This window comes from Arvicanthis niloticus, chromosome 4 (genome assembly GCF_011762505.2).
Source record: "Arvicanthis niloticus isolate mArvNil1 chromosome 4, mArvNil1.pat.X, whole genome shotgun sequence".
NCBI classification, from domain to species: domain Eukaryota; kingdom Metazoa; phylum Chordata; class Mammalia; order Rodentia; family Muridae; genus Arvicanthis; species Arvicanthis niloticus.
In genome coordinates, this window is record NC_047661.1 from 67,063,576 (window position 1) to 67,079,849 (window position 16,274).

Consider the following 16,274-nt stretch of genomic DNA (forward strand, 5'->3'; position numbering starts at 1 on the left):
GACCTAATTGAGCGCTTCTCAAGATTCTCGGATTTGCAGAATTCAGTCAAGGTAAAATATTCCTTCTGGGTCTGGAGAATGGTTCAGCAGTTAATAACACTGGCTGCTTCTCCAAAAGACCAGGGTTTTATTCCCACCACTTACATGGTGGCTCACAACTGCCCATAACTCCAAATCAGAGACCTGTTTTTGGCCTCTGTAAATATCAGGCATTCACATGATGTACATATGAACATGCAAACCAGACACTCAGAAATATAAAGTAATAAAATAATTTTTAGAAATATATATTACCTCTTGTAAGCTGGGAAGTTTAAAAACCTCTTCTGTGTGGGGAATTATTTTAACCCTTTCACAGCTGAGCTTCTTGCATCTCACAGCAGCACTATAGTATGAATACTACCTTCTCTGTTTTATAGAGAAGTCATTTGAAATTAACATCTCATCTGAGAGGCTGGTAAGATGGCACATGCCAGATCATCTCAGTTGGGTCTATCTCTGGAACCTATGCAAAGGTGGGAAGGGGGCAATGACGCCATAAGTTTCCTCTGCTCTGACCCCCACGTGTGCATTGCTGCATGCACAGACCCACATACAACATAAGTTCAGTAACTGACTCCTAAGCCCACATTTTTAACCATAACACTGTGACATCATAAAAAAATAATAAAAAATCAAAAACAATACACTTTTAAAGATTATGCCACAGATGGAAAAGAAGGCTCTGTGGTTAACAGCATATACTACTCTTGCAGAGAACCCCAGTTCAATTCCAGGCACACACATGGCAGCTCACCACCATCTGTAACTTTAGTCTCCAGGGATCTGATGCCTTCTGTTGGTCTCTCTAGAGACCAAACACACATGTGATGCAAGAACATATATGCAAGCAAAACATCCATACACAGAAAAATATTAATCAATCAATTAAAACAGCTATCACCTCCTCTTCCTCCTCCTCCTCCTCCTCTTCCTCTTTCTCAACCTCCTCTTCTTCTTCCTTCTCCTCCTTTTCCTCTTCCTCCTCCTCCTCCTCCTCTTCTTCCTCTTCCTTATCCTCCTCCTCCTCCTCCTCCTTCTCCTTCTTCATTGAGACAGGGTCTCAGGGTAGCTTCTTGTGTACCTGAGACTGGCTCTAAACTTCTTGTCCTTCTGTTTCTACCTACCAAATGAAGTCTGTGTCATCAAGCTCACCTTTAAATATCAAGTCATAATCTATAGACCTTATGATTACAGTTTTAAATTATTATTTCTTAAAAGCATATAGTATTTTAAGATTAGAAATTTAAACACAGCATTTGGTAATTTAAGAAACTGCTGCTAAATTTTTGGCATACTGATAGTATCATTACAAAAAATACTTATTATTTATCAGAGTCATAAATCAAAATAATAATGAGGTAGTTTTTTAAATGACTAGAAGAGGAAAAGCCAAACTGCCTTCAAAGGGGCAACAGTTATACTGACAGCTGACTTGTCAACACCGAGGAAAACCAGAAAACACTACAATTATATCACTAATGTAATAATTCTTTAAAGAATTTTACTTTCCGTCATAGTGTTTGTCCTGGTTAGTTTTCTGTTGGGTTGACACAAACTAGAGTTACTGTGAAGAAGAACCTCAGCTGAGAAACTGCCTCTCTCAGATTACCTGTAGGCAAGTTTGGGGCATTTTCTTGATTAATGATTGGGAAAGGCCCATATCAGAGTGGGGTTATCACACCTGGGCAGGTAGTCCTGGTTGATATAAGAAAACAGACTGCATAAGCCATGGGAAGCAAGTCAGTAAGTGGTGTCCCATGGTCTCCACTTCAGCTCCTGCATCGGGGTCCTCCTTTGAGTTCCCACCCTGACTGACTTCCTCTGATGATAGACTATGACATGGCAGTGTAAGCAAAATAAACCCTTTCCTCCCCAATCTGATTTTGATTATGATGTTTTCTCACAGCAACAGAACCCTAACTAAGATAGGGTCTTACTATGTAGTCCCGGCTGGCTTGAAACTCATGATCCTCCTGAATTCTGGCATTAAAGGTGTGCACCACCATGTACAGCAACTGTCTAAATTCCTCTCTCTGTTCTCCCTTTTTCTTTATTCGAAGGGCTGGAGATTGAACCTAGATCTTTCACAACTCTGCATATGCTCTACTACAGAGCTACAGTTCTTTTTTCTTTTTCTTTTTTTTATTGGATATTTTATTTACATTTCAGATGCCATCCCCTTTCCCCATTCCCCCCCCCCCCAGGAAACCCCTATCCCATGCCCCCTTTTCCTTTTTGCACTTATACACTTTTTAAAAATGGTAATCAAAGGCTTTATAAGTTTGGTAATGCTCAATCAGAAGTGTAACCCACTACCCAACCTAGATATATCAACTATCTTTGACTAGTGGAGACACGTGAACATCTGCCTCGATATCCCCCTCTTTCTCTCTCTTTCTCTCTCTCATCACCTAGCTTCTCCTCTCCTTCTTCTCCTCCTCTCCTTACTCCTTCTCTTCCTCTCGGTACTCCTCCCACCTTAGCTCCTCCTACATATTACCCTTCCTGTTAAAATAAAACTTTTCTCTCAAAATACAATTAGAGCATAATTATGCCAATTTGTACCAGTGAGGTACAAGATAGTCCTCATACCCAGTCCATCATTTTGTTGACTAACCAGAACCTCTGTCATCTCTTCTTAGTTCTGAACCTGGCTTTTTCCTTGGCTTTAGAATGAATATCAACTGAAAACCATCCACTCAAATCTTTTCTCTCAAGGTAAATAGCCAGGATTGGCTATGAGACTATAAGTTTTCAACCCCATCAGAAATCCAGAATGGCTGAGTTAACTAAAATTCTGGGAAGCACAAAGCATACCTTCTAAAACTTAGCCAATTTATAGAGAATGCTGAACACCTGGACACTCCCTCTACTACAAAACGTTGGAGCATCTGATCTTCAGCCTTCTGACCCAGGATCATCTGACAGACCTTAGTGCTGCAGAATTATTAAGGGCTGATTACTCTGTCTAGGCAGATATAATCAGTCGACTATTCTGCAAGTGTGTCCTTTTCTGGACAGAGCTACAGTTCTAATGTGGTAGTTTTGAAATAATGGGGAAAAATATTTACCAACCAGTGGAGGGGGGGAAATCTGTGTTTTCAAAAATTCCCTTTATGATTAGTGTGATGGAAAATCTTGCTTGTCATCTTGATGAGCAAGTTGGAAAATCTTGCTTGTCATCTTGATGAGCAAGTTGCTAGGCACTCCTGGGTGGGATTTTTTTATATAAAATTATTTAACGTGGGGAGACCCACACTGCATGTGGGAGATATCTCTCTTGACAACCCAGACAAATGTAGAGAGAAGAAAACTTGCATCTTCCCTGTTGGTCTTTACTTTGCTGCAAAGTTCATCTAGTCTAGATAAACACTGCCAGATAAATGCTTTCTTCTATAAAGTGCCATGGTCATGGTGTTTGTCTACAGAAACAGAGAAATAACTGATACAGAATCCGTGATGTCTCTTCACAGCAATAAAACCCAAACTAAGATGGATGCCAAAAATCTACATTGGAGAAAGGACAGCATCTTCAACAAATGGTGCTGGATAAACTAGGTATCTACACAAAGAAGGAAACTTGATTCTCATCTCTCCCCCTGCAGCAAAACTGAACTTCAAATGGCAAAGACATCAACATAGGACCTGAAACTGATAGAGTTGAAAACAGAGAGAAAAACTTCAAGATCTGGACGTAGGCAAAAACTTTCTGAATGGAACTCTGATCACTCAGGATATAAGAATAATGACTGACATGTGGAACCACGTGAAGTTAGAAAAGAAAGACATCTCTTCAGCTATTGTTATCACCTCAACTGTTTACTCTTCTTTAAAGATTAAACCTTTCTAAAACCTGCCAACCAGATGGTCACAACGATTTAGGAACTACACAGGTGATTTAACCACTGCAACAACGCTACTTCTCAAGCACCAACTTCTCTGCTAGTTATTTTTGCACAGTTTTGACCAAAATATCCAAGGAAACATCTTACACTTTTTTTATGATTTTATTTTATGTGTGTGTGTGTTTTGCCTGCACGTATGTATGTATGTATGTATGTATACCATGTGCATGCCTGGTAAGAAGACAGCATTTGGATTCCCCAGAACTGGAATTACAGATCATGTGAATGACCATGGGAACTGAACCCCAGTCCCCTGAAAGAGCAGCCAGTGCTCTTAACCATGGAGACATCTCTCCAACTCCTAAAGAATAATTTTTTTTTTTACTTTTGTTTAATAGTCAGAGATGTCAGTCCATGCCCCTTAGCTGTGTTGATTCTAGGAACATAATACAGCAGAACATATAGACAAGAAACTCTTCACCTCATGGTGGATAAGAAACAGGGCTGCTCAGAGAAACCCTGTCTCAAAAAAAAAAAACAAAAAACAAAACAAAAAAACAAAGAAGAGAGAGAGAGAGAGAGAGAGAGAGAGAGAGAGAGAGAGAGAGAGAGGAAATGTGAGGAGAGGACTGGGAGCTAGGTATCATCTTTAAAGGAGCACACACCTAGTTCTCTCCTCCAGCTAGGCCCCATCTGGCAAGAGAATGGCCCTAGCTCGGCACCAGCAGTTAGCACATAAACCTCCAGGGGGTGGTTCATACTTACACCATAGCAATAATAAAGAATATAATCAAAACCCTCCCAGCAAGGCCGCCATTGGTGAGAGGCACAAAGCTTTTCTTAACTAGCAACACTAGAAATCCCACCTTCATTGCTTCTATTCCAGCAACAGCAATTCAGCCAAAGGAATGTGTGAAACTCATTCATATGCAAAGGGAGAAGTAAAAGGATCTCTACTGATCAATAGAACAATCAAATACACAGAAAACCCTAAAGAAAACATATGCTCCAAATTCGGCAACGTTGTTAAGATACAGAATTACCACATGAAGACTTGTAATGGATAATTTCAGTATGAAAAAAAAAGTTTAATTGTCCCATTTACAACATCACCAAGAAGACTGAGACATAAGGGCTGGAGATGAAGCTTACTTTGGTGACTGACATTGCTTGCCCGGGATGTGAGAGACCCTGGATTCAGTTTCCAGAACTGAAGAAAATAAAAAGAAATAAAGTTTACTAAACAAACTTTCTAATGTAAAACAATCTTATAAAACAAGCAAAATACTTCTAGTATAAATGAAAATCTGAACAAATGAGGAAGACCCACTATAGTGGGTTAAAAAGCCTGGCACTTTAAGAAAATACCATGACCAAAAGAGTAGGGAGGAAAGGGTTTATTTATGCTTACACTTCCACATGACTGCCCATCATCAAAAGAAGTCTAGGTAGGAACTCATGACAGGAACCTGGAGGTAGAAAATGAAACAGAAGCCATGGAGAAATGCTTCATACTGGTTTGTTCCCCATGGCTTAATCAGCCTGCTTTCTTAAAGCTCCCAGGACTACTACCCCAGGGGTGGCACTGCCCACAGTGAGCTGGTACTTTTCACATCAGTCATCAATCAATCAAGAAAATGTATCATAGGCATGCCAATAGGCCAAACTGGTAAAGGTATTTTGTCAGTTGAGGTTCCCCCTTCCAAAATGACTTAACTAGCCAGCACAGTATCCAAAGCCATGGAAAGATCTAATGGAATACAAAATTCCAAGAACACAAGTGGAAAAAACTCAAAATTAAATGTATTTGAATTTTTAAAAATATCTTTATTAATGCTTTGAGAATGTCATACAATGTATTTTGAATACACATCCAACTCCTTCCTTTTATGTATGTGGATTTTAAGGTACCTTGAATAATCTAAACAAAGTTCAGGTGTTGGCTGGTTAAAAAGCACTTGCCACTTTATAGAGTGTTGTGTAACATTTTCCTTGGGAATTGAAACATTCAATCCCGCAGGGAAGCTCCTTAAGCAAGAAGGTAAATAACTCAAACTGACCAGACTCGCTAGGCCCCTCCCTGCTAAAGTAAGCAGTAAAAGCTGATAGTCCCTTTCAGAAGAGCAGAGCAGAGCAGCAAAGACGATGCTCAACCTTCAGGAAGCAGAAACCATCCTAACTACCTGAAAGGATTTTAGCCTGACCCAGGCACCTGGGAGGAATACTCTGGAACCTGTTAAGCTGTCTGCAAGCTGTGCAGTGTGCTCTAGGTTCCTAGCTTTTGTGAACTTTCACCCATGCTGAGGTGGGCTACTTGAGCTATTTCTGCTCCTTTAAGTAACCCCCTACCCACTGTCCTGTAAGTAACTCCAATAACTTGGTTCACCAAGCTGGATTTTGGTGATAACCATTCTGTGGTCTATCTTAAGTTTCCTATCTGGAATGAATAGGTATGTATGTTGCAGTTCCTAAGGAAAAGACTTGTCACATGACAAAGAGGACCCAGGTTTTGTTCTTAGTAGTCACATGACAGCTAACAACCATGTAACTTCAGTTCCAAGGGAACCCACCATTCTCATCTGGCCTCCATATATACATGCAGGTAAATTCTAAACAAAGAAAGGAAGGAAGGAAGGAAGGAAGGAAGGAAGGAAGGGAGGGAGGGAGGGAGGGAGGGAGGGAGGGAGGGAGGGAGGAAGAAAAGAAAGAAAGAAAGAAAGAAAGAAAGAAAGAAAGAAAGAGAGAAAAGAATAAGGTTTAAATATTTAAATTTACCAGTTTCAAAACTTATTACAAAGTAACAGTAATCAAATAGTGTGCGTGGTTCTGCCATAAGAATAGATAGACATACAAACCAACACAGTAAAATAGAGAGGCCAAAACAAATTGTCTTAATAATCAAGGTTATCAATCAAACAAGGATAACAAGGCCATGTATGGGGGAAGACAACGTTTTAACAAACAGTGATTGTGAATCATGATGTTCATATTCAGAACTGTATATTTATATGTCTTATACAATATACCAAAACATCTCAAAATGATTCAACTAAATTTAAGTTCTTAGGAGGCTGGAGAGATGGCTCAATAGTTGAGAGTACCAGAGGACTAAGGTTTGATTCCTAGCACCCAAACTGTGGATCACAATTGTCTGTGACAACAGCTCCAAAGGATCCAGAACCTTCTTGTCACTTCCGTGGGCACCAGGCACACATGTGGTACCAGGATATGTGCACAGGCAAAACACCTATAACTCACTTTAAAAATTAAAATCTTAGAAGAAAATAGAGAAATCTTTATGAATTTGAATTTAGTAATATAGTTATTTTAAATATGATACTAAAAGCACAGCCACAAAAGATAAATTGAACTTAACCAAAATTCAAGTGTTGTACATTGAAAGGCACTACCAAAAATGTGAAAAGATACTACACAGAATTAAGTAATAGTTAAAAGTCATTAATCTGACAATATTAATATATCCAGAGTTCATACCAGTAATCCCAGCACTTAGAAGCTAAGATGGGAAGGTCATGAGCTCTAGGCCAGCCTATTGTGGAGAAAGAGAAAAAGGAGGAGGAGATGGGAGAGGGGCACAGGAGGAGGAAGCATTAAAAAAATCAGACTCAAACTAGATGAAAGACTTGAATGGGTATTTCCCCAACAAGACACACTAAGGGCCAGTAAGGTGCTATTTACTAGAGATGATGGCTACTGAAAAAACAGGAAAGAGATGCTAGAAGGGATATAGCAAGGCAGAACCTTGAGTACTCATGATGGTTGAGATGGTGCATCCATTGTGGATCTGACTGGTTCTTCAAACATTTACTCACTTCGCAGCACATACTTTCCAGGCATGTGTGAGACCTGGGTTTGGTTGCCAGCATCAGACATTTTTAAAAGCTAAATAGAACTGCAGTTCATTGTCATCATGGCAGAAAGCATGGTGGCACACAGGCAGACATGGTGCTGGAGAAGTAGCTGAGAGTCCTACATCCAGATCTACAGGCAGTAGGAAGAGAGAGAGCCACTGGGCCTGGCTTGAGTTATTGAAACCTCTAGGTCCACCCCCATGTGACACACTTCCTCCAACAAGGCCACATGCCCCAATCCTTTCAAAGAATGCCACTAACTATGAATCTGGGGGGGGGGGCATTTTTATTCACACTACCACAGTGTACAAGTCTGCAACTGAGTATGTGTGCATAAGTTCAGGAACCCATGGCGGCCAGAGACAACAGATCCCCCGGAGCAGGAGTTGTGGATGGTTGTGAACTGCTTGGCATGGTGCTGGGAACCAAACCCAGGGACTCTGGAGGAGCAGCAAGTGTTTCTACCCTCATAGCCTTCTCTCCAGCCCCTATTTTATTTATTTTGTGATGTATGCATCTGAGTGCGTGTGTGCATGTCAGAGTGAACAACTTGTAGGCTCTCTTCTCTCCTTCCACCGTGTGGGTTCCAGGGATCAAAGCCAGGTCATCATGTCTTTATTCTCAGACAGCATCACCTTTTACATAGACCATCCAATTCAACTACAGAATCCTAGACCCAAGAAGGAAGTTTATAAAACTGAAAGATTAAAGATGAGTCTACAATATGGAAGTCTGTTTCTACATACTAGCAGTAAACAATCAGAAATTTAAATTTGTAATGCCATTAAAGTAAATGTTTTGTTATACAGACAGAGATAGATGACATAGGTGAATCTGAAAATAATTATGCTGGGTAAAAGAAGCTAGACAAATATTTATAGTATCTGATCTTCATTAAGTAGTACTCTAGACAATGTAAAGAAATCTACAGAAGCAAACTGCAGGTCAGTTGTTGACTGGGGACTAGGATTGGGAAAGGAGTCAAGGGGAAGGGTTGGGGATGAAGGAATAGAAGGAACAAAAGTCAGCTTTTCCTTTATTTTTCTTATTCTTTCACATATAACATCCCAACCGCAGTTTCCTCTTCCTCCCCTCCCGAAGTCTCTCCCTTACCTCCCACTCCCCCAAATCCACCCCCAAGTCAGCTTTTCAAGATAATAATTCACCTTCACTGTGCTGACAGCTTCCTAAATGTGTGTTTCAAAACATCAAATTCTACATTTTACATTTGTGTAATTGATTCTGTAATTGTGGGATTGATTCAGTAATTCTTTTCATCATTCTTATTTTTACTACATTCTTAATTCACTACATGAGTGGTTTGTGTGTGTGTGTGTGTGTGTGTGTGTGTGTTTTCCTGTGTGTGTGTGTGCCTGTGTGTGTGTGTGATCAGCCCTCTCAGTCTGCAGGGTTCTAGGGATGAAATTCAGACCTGTATACTAAGCGTCTTTTACTCTCGGAGCCACCTGGCCAGTTCACCTTTCAGTTTTTAAAACCAGTTTCAGGCAGTTAAATTATTTCCCTCTTGGTATCTCACCTGTTTTTGTTTCTCACATCTGATTCTGAAAAATTTTCCAGACAAGGACAGAAAAAACACACGCACTCACTCATGCACCCTGCTTCCCAAAATACAGGCCTTCAATCTGAAGCTAGTTTTCTTTCACACATTTTTTCTTTACTATCTATCTTAGAGCCTTCTCTGCTATTCAGTCTATCTCAGTTTTTACTGGTGTGATGACAGAAAGGTGGTTTCTAAGGTAACAACAGACAGGAAAGCATCAGACTCTGGGAAATGAAGGGCAAAGAGATGCTGCAGTCCCCGTGCCTCGCAGACAACACAGCTGTCTCTCCAGTTACAGTGAGCAGTCTTTTCCAGCTGAATGCTCCGAGATCCCTGACAGGGATGAGAGAACAAACCTCTGAGGGAAATAATGCAGGAGACACTGAGAAGAGATGCACAAACTATTGGCAATTAAGAGAAATCATGCTGGTCACTGTGCCTTGGGAAAGAGAAACCATGCCTGGTCTTACAAGATCAGCACAGCCTGAAGATGGCAGGCAGCAATGGGAGAAAGGAATGGCGGACTCCAAACTAGTTCTCCTTCTGACCACTGGCTGCCTCCTGATTCCAACAACTCAGTTTGCACTGGGAAATTTTTCTTTTGTTTTCTAAACTGTGGTTTTATGTTCACTTAGACAAACAATTTCAAGGAAGGGCTTCCTGAGAAAGCTATCCCCACAGTCTTCAAAGGGGAGTATGTGAGGAGACGCCATAGTGAATCTGGAGGACATATTCAAGAATGTGGCAGTCAACTATAGAGAGGTAATTATTTAAGCTCTCCAATACTAATGGCCTAGCATACCCACTATGCCAGAAGCAGTATGTGAGGAACCTCCAGAAACCACAGGTAACATTACAGTTAACATTTGTTTTCTGCATGGATTATGGACAAAAACAAAACTGATAGTTGTTACAAACCTCACAGTTTTTTTGTAATGACATGGGGAATGAGCACAGACATCTTTCTTTTGTAGACAGTCTCCCAGGAAAGGCCTAACACTAGCTAGTGGAGACAGGGGATGTCTCTTATTCCCATCCTCTATGAGAAATGACTGTCAAAAGCATACGATCTTGGGGTTGGAGAGAGATAGCTCAGTGGTTAACAGAACACACTGTTGTTCTTGAGGATTCAAGTTCAGTTCCCAGGACCCAGTTCCACCAGCTCACAGTTACCTGTAACTCCAGGGGGATCTAACACCTTTGGCCTCAGGGGCACCTACACACACACACACACACACACACACACACACACACACACACACACACACACACACGTTTAATCTGTCCCAAGGGACTTGACAGTGTGTGGTTGACTGAGAAAGCCACTGCATTTCTAGAAATTGGATTGTTGGGAGCTGGTGAGAGAGCTCAGCAGTAAAAGGCACTTGTTACAACTCTGATGACCTGAGTTTGATTCCCAGGACCCACAAAAAGGTAAATGGAGAGAACCAGCTCCACAGGTTGTCCTCTGACCTCCACACGCACACCCTGGTGTGTGCATTCACCTACCACAGCAATAACAGTAAAGAAACGCTTTTAATTTTTTTAAATGGGGAGAGAAAGAAAAGTGAAACAGTTTGAGCATTATGAAGAGAGGCAGAACTGGAGAGGGGAGAGTGAAGAATAGTCTGGTGTGAGTAGCCTGTCACCTGCGACAATGGTGAAGTCCCAGCCCGTGTTATCATGCACACATGTACACATGGCCATGCAGCAGGGGTCTATGTCATATCAAAGGCCATGTGGACTTCCTTGGTCTGGGTTGCTGGCTGGGACCATGTTGATGTCCAAGAACTGTGCAGAGTTGTCCCAGCCCCTCACTGGCTAGGGCACTGGGGAGAGCAGGCCCTTCACCTTGCCTAGGCAATACAGTAGAGCTGGTACTGGTGGCAAAGATGATAGTGAACCAGTCCCAAGAGCATGATGGCATTAGAGTAGGAGAGCTGGTCTTGCCCCCTGCTAGCTGTGGCACTGGGTAGGCTAACTGGGGCAGTGCTGAAGAGCTCACCATGGTAGTGTGGGTGTGGGAGAGCTGGCAGGCTGACCAACCCAACTACTACCCAGGCCCAGATCCAGGGCATTGAATTGGCTCACCCCAATATATACCCCATCTATGAACTGCTGGAGCATGTGAAAGGATCAGTCCTTCAGACCCAAAGCTGCAAGATCTCAATGACACAGAGCACCAACAGAAAATCCAAGAGGAGTCCTGGTGAGGATCCAGTATTGATACTGTATCAGGAGAGGCCTGGAACCCAACCAATGACTCATTACAATGAACACCCGAAAGTAAAGATGTGTGGACAAAAGGGTACACTGTGGGACACACTATGACACATTACAGCTTCCATGACAAGATTTTGTTTGTTTGATTGATTGGCTGATTTTATTTTTTATTTTCTTTTGGGGGAGGTTGCAAAGACAGAGGGGAGAGATAGAGAGATGAGTGGGATTGGGTGCATGGTATGTAATTCAAAAAGAATCAATAAAAAGGTTTTTTTTTAAAAAAAAAGAAAATAGGTTACTGAAAATATTTCACATACTGATTTTTTTCCCATCTTCACAGCTGCATAACTAGGAACTAGTTAAATGTGGATGCAGTTCTTCAATCCCAGCACCAAGGAACAGAAGCAGAAGGACCGCAAGTCTGATGCAGGCCTGTGCTACTCAGCAATACTACCTCAAAATCAAAGAAAACATTGAAAATAAAGCACATAAGGCTGTTAGAAAATGTTTAGTTTTTTAATGTATATCCTTTTTAAAATTTCCATTTATTGTGTGTACATGTGTGTGCGTGTGTGATGTGGGGGTAAGGAATTGTGTACATGCCATGGCATGCATGTGGAAGCTAGAAGCCAATTCTGTGTGGACCTTGGGGATGGAACTCAGGTCATCAGTCTTGTAGAGTGAGCTCCGTTGCCCACTGAGAAATCTTGCCAGCTCCTGAGTACATTTTAAATAGTCTGATAAAAATGTAAAAATGTAATAGCCCTTTTTATTCATTTAAAATGGACCCATTGCCCTGAGCTCTGAGGAGAAGAATTTGATGGAGCATCCCATTTTGGACTCAAGTCATGTGATCTTGCACATTGTCTAGTTGTAGGTCTCTGTTTTGTTCCCATCTACTGAAAGAGGACGATTCTCTGATGATGGCTGAGCAAGACGCTGATCTGTGAGTATAGAAGAACATCATGAGTAGTCATTTTATTGCTATGTTCCTTTAGCAGAATAGTAGTATTTGGCTTTCCCCTAGGTCCCTGGCCCATCTAGTCTCAGGTTCTTGACCACTTGGACAGCATAGGGCTGGGTCTCATCTCATGGAGTGGTCCTTAAATCCAATCAGATATTTGTTGGTTACTTCCACAAGCTTTGTGCCAATATTGTACTAGTACGGTTTTGATTCTTCAGAATAGTCCTCTAGTCTTCTGCCTAGGAGACAGAAGCACCTATCTGCTAGTCAAATACAAAACGATTCTACTAAAGCCAGGAGGAACAGTTACCCCTAGGTGGCTAGGAACCAAGGAAATGAGCATTTAGTGTAGTTGGAGCATGTGAGCCTGCCCTAAGAAGGGCAAGTGGGGAAACTGAGGGCTCCACAGGTACCTATTCAACCTTTACCCCATGACTTCAAAGTGCTGACACTCAGAATTGGAAGGGTGCTTGCCCACAGACAAAATGTCGGGTGTCCTCTTCTGTCACTCTCTGTCCATTCCTTTTGACGTAGGTTCTTTCTGTGAATCTGCCTTCTTTGCCAAGCTGGAAGCTAGCAAGCCCAGGGAGTCTTGTATTTCTATCTTTCTCAGAGCTGGGGTTGCAGGCATTTAGCAGGGATGCCCAGTTTGTTGCATGGATACTGAGATCCAGGCACCCATCCTCATGATGGCAGAGGAAAGTCTCTTATTACTGAGCCATCTCTGCAGTGCAAAATGATGAGTTTAAAAATGTGGTCCATCACACTAGGGTGACTGAAACAAGGTATGGTGAGTTTAAGGCTACCTTGGGCTACACAATGAGAGTCTGTCTCAAAATAAATGTCTTTCATAACAAGGACATGCCATATAAAGTATATAAAGAAACATTTAAATAAGCATTTTAAAGTTATATGTAGGTATATGTGTCTTCATGAGTCTACATGAATGCAGGTGCCTGCAGAGGCCAGAGGCATCAGATCCCCTGGAGCTGGAGTTACAGGCAGCTGGCTATAAGCCACTTGATGTGGGTGTTGAAAACTGAAATAGGGTCCTCCCAAAGGGCAGTAAGTATGTGTTCTTAACTCTTAGCCATCTCTCCAGCTCCATATAAATAAACATTAAAAATAAATTATTATATACCAAGAAAAACACATTTTTAATGTTATGATGATTACTGTTCTGTCACCACAGGAATATCACATATGAGAGCATGCTTTTTGCAGGCAGCATGGAAACAGAAACAATAATTTGGCCTCTGATGTTTCATCTACTTTGTGAGTTTAGCCTAGTAGAGATGAAAGCATCTCATGCTGCTGTGTTCATCAACACAAGAACAAATGCCTGAGGTTATCAATTTATAAAGACAGAACAGTTCATTTGGGCCAGTCTGTTTCCCCACCAAGGCCAGATCATCTGACCTGATATCCTCCCACACCCTTACAGCCTGCCTGCCTCCCAGTAGGTCCTCAGTATCCAGGGACACAGGAGACCCACTCTAACCAGAGACAACACTGCCTGCCTCCAAGGAGACTGGCTCTAACCCATATCACAGAGCTCTACTTGTCTCCAAAGACACCAGCTCCAGTCAGTTAACACCAGAAACAGCCAGATGGGCAAAGGCAAGTACAAGATCGTATGAGACAGAACCCAATGCAATTTGGCACCATCAGAAACCAGTTCTCTCACCACAGCAATCCCTGGATACCCTAACACACCTGAAAAGCAAGATAATGACCTAAATCCCATTTCATGAAGATGATAGAGGCCTTTAAGGAGGCTATAAATAACTCCCTTAAAGAAATGCAGGAAAAGACAGGCAAACAGATAGAAGCCCTTAAAGAAGAAACAAATAAATACCTTAAAGAAATACAAGAAAATACAATCAAGCAGGTGAACGAATTGAACAAAACACAAAGAGAGGCAACCCTAGAGATGGAAAACCTAGGAGATCAGGAACTACAGATGCAAGCATTACCAACAGAAAACAAGAGATAGAAGAGAGAATCTCAGGTGTAGAAGATATCATAGAAAATAATGACACATCAGTCAAAGAAAATACAAAGTATAAAAACCCCCTAACCCAAAATATCCAGAAAATTCAGGACAAAATGAAAATATCAAACCTAAAAATAATTGGAATAGAAGAGGGTGAAGATTCCCAGCTCAAAGGGCTAGAAAACATCTTCAACAAAATCATAGAAAAAAACTTCCCTAACCTAAAGAAAGAGATGGCCATAAATGTGCAAGAAACTTACAGAACACCAAATAGATTGGACCAGAAAAGAAAATTCTCTAATCATATAATAATCAAAACACTAAATGCACAAAACAAAGAAATGCACAAAACAAAGAATATTAAAAGCTATAAGGTAAAAAGGCCGAGTAACATATAAAGGCAGATGTATCAGAATCACACCAGACTTCTCAATATATACTCTAAAAACCAGACTATCCTAGACAGATGTCATCCAGACCTTTAGAGAACACAAATGCCAGCCCAGGATACTATACCCAGCAAAACTCTCAAGCACCATTGATAGAGAAACCAAAATATTCCATAACAAAACCAAATTTAAACAATATCTTTTTACTAATCCAGCCCTACAGAGGATACTGGAACAAAATCTCCAACACGAGGAAGGTAACTACACCCAAGAAAAAAACAAGAAATTAAACATTTCACAACAAACCTAAAAGAAGAGAATCACACACATATAATGTCACTTCCAGCAACAACAACAAAAAATGCAGGAACTAACTACCATCTTTCTTTAATATCTCTCAACATCAATGGATTCAATTCCCCAATAAAAAGACACAGGCTAACAGACTGGATACATAAACAAGATCCAGAATTATGCTGCATATGAAAAACACATGTCAGTGACAAAGACAAACACTACCTCAGAGTAAAAGGCTGGAAAAAAGTTTTCCAAGCAAATGGTCCCAAGAAACAAGTGGGAGTTGTTATTCTAATATCCAACAAAATAGACTTTCAACCAAAAGTTATTAAATGTGATGAGAAATGATATTTCATATGCATTAAAGGAAAAATCTACCAAGAGGAAGTCTCAATTCTGAACATCTATGCCCCAAGTGCAAGGACACCCACATTTGTAAAAGACACTTTACTAAAGCTCAAAAAACACATTGAATCTCACACATTAATAGTGGGAGACTTCAACACCCCATTGGACAAGTCATTAAAACAGAAACTAACAGAGACACAATGAAGCTAACAGAAGTTATAAACCAAATGGATTTAGCAGATATCTACAGAACATTTCACCCCAAAACAAGAGAATACACCTTCTTTTCAGTACCTCATGGTACCTTCTACAAAATTGACCACATAAGCTGGCACAAAACAAGAACCAACAGATACAAGAAGATTGGAATAATCCCATGCATTCTATCAGATTACCAAAGACTAAGGCTGGACTTCAATAACAACAAAAACAACAGAAAGCCCACATACACAAGGAAATTGAACAACTTTCCGCTCAATGATAACTTGGTCAGGGAAGAAATAAAGAAAGAAATCAAAGACTATAGAATTCAATGAAAATGAAGACACATCAGACCTAAACTTATGGGACACAATGAAAGCAGTGTTGAGAGGAAAATTCATAGCACTAAGTGCCTTTATAAAGATGTTGGAAAGATTCCATATATTGTGTTAGAAGGCAGCTCATAGCTGGACAGATCACACCAGGCCAGCACAGCTCATGAGAAGAGGTTTATTGGGGGAAACAGGGAAGAGAAG

The 16,274-nt window shown here is 40.9% G+C and overlaps 1 long non-coding RNA gene across 2 annotated transcripts in view; it reads right to left on the reverse strand.

The window, feature by feature from the left end:
• Positions 1-5,298: 5,298 nt before the first annotated feature.
• The window catches only part of LOC143441892 (uncharacterized), a 29,807-nt gene continuing 18,831 nt past the window's right edge, over positions 5,299-16,274 (reverse strand). The window contains exon 3 of one of the 2 annotated variants that reach the window (XR_013109641.1): positions 5,299-5,356. This is a non-coding gene — a long non-coding RNA (uncharacterized LOC143441892). Of the gene's footprint in view, positions 5,357-12,078; positions 12,488-16,274 lie in introns of those variants that run through there. The other variant, XR_013109642.1, reaches the window with a different exon arrangement.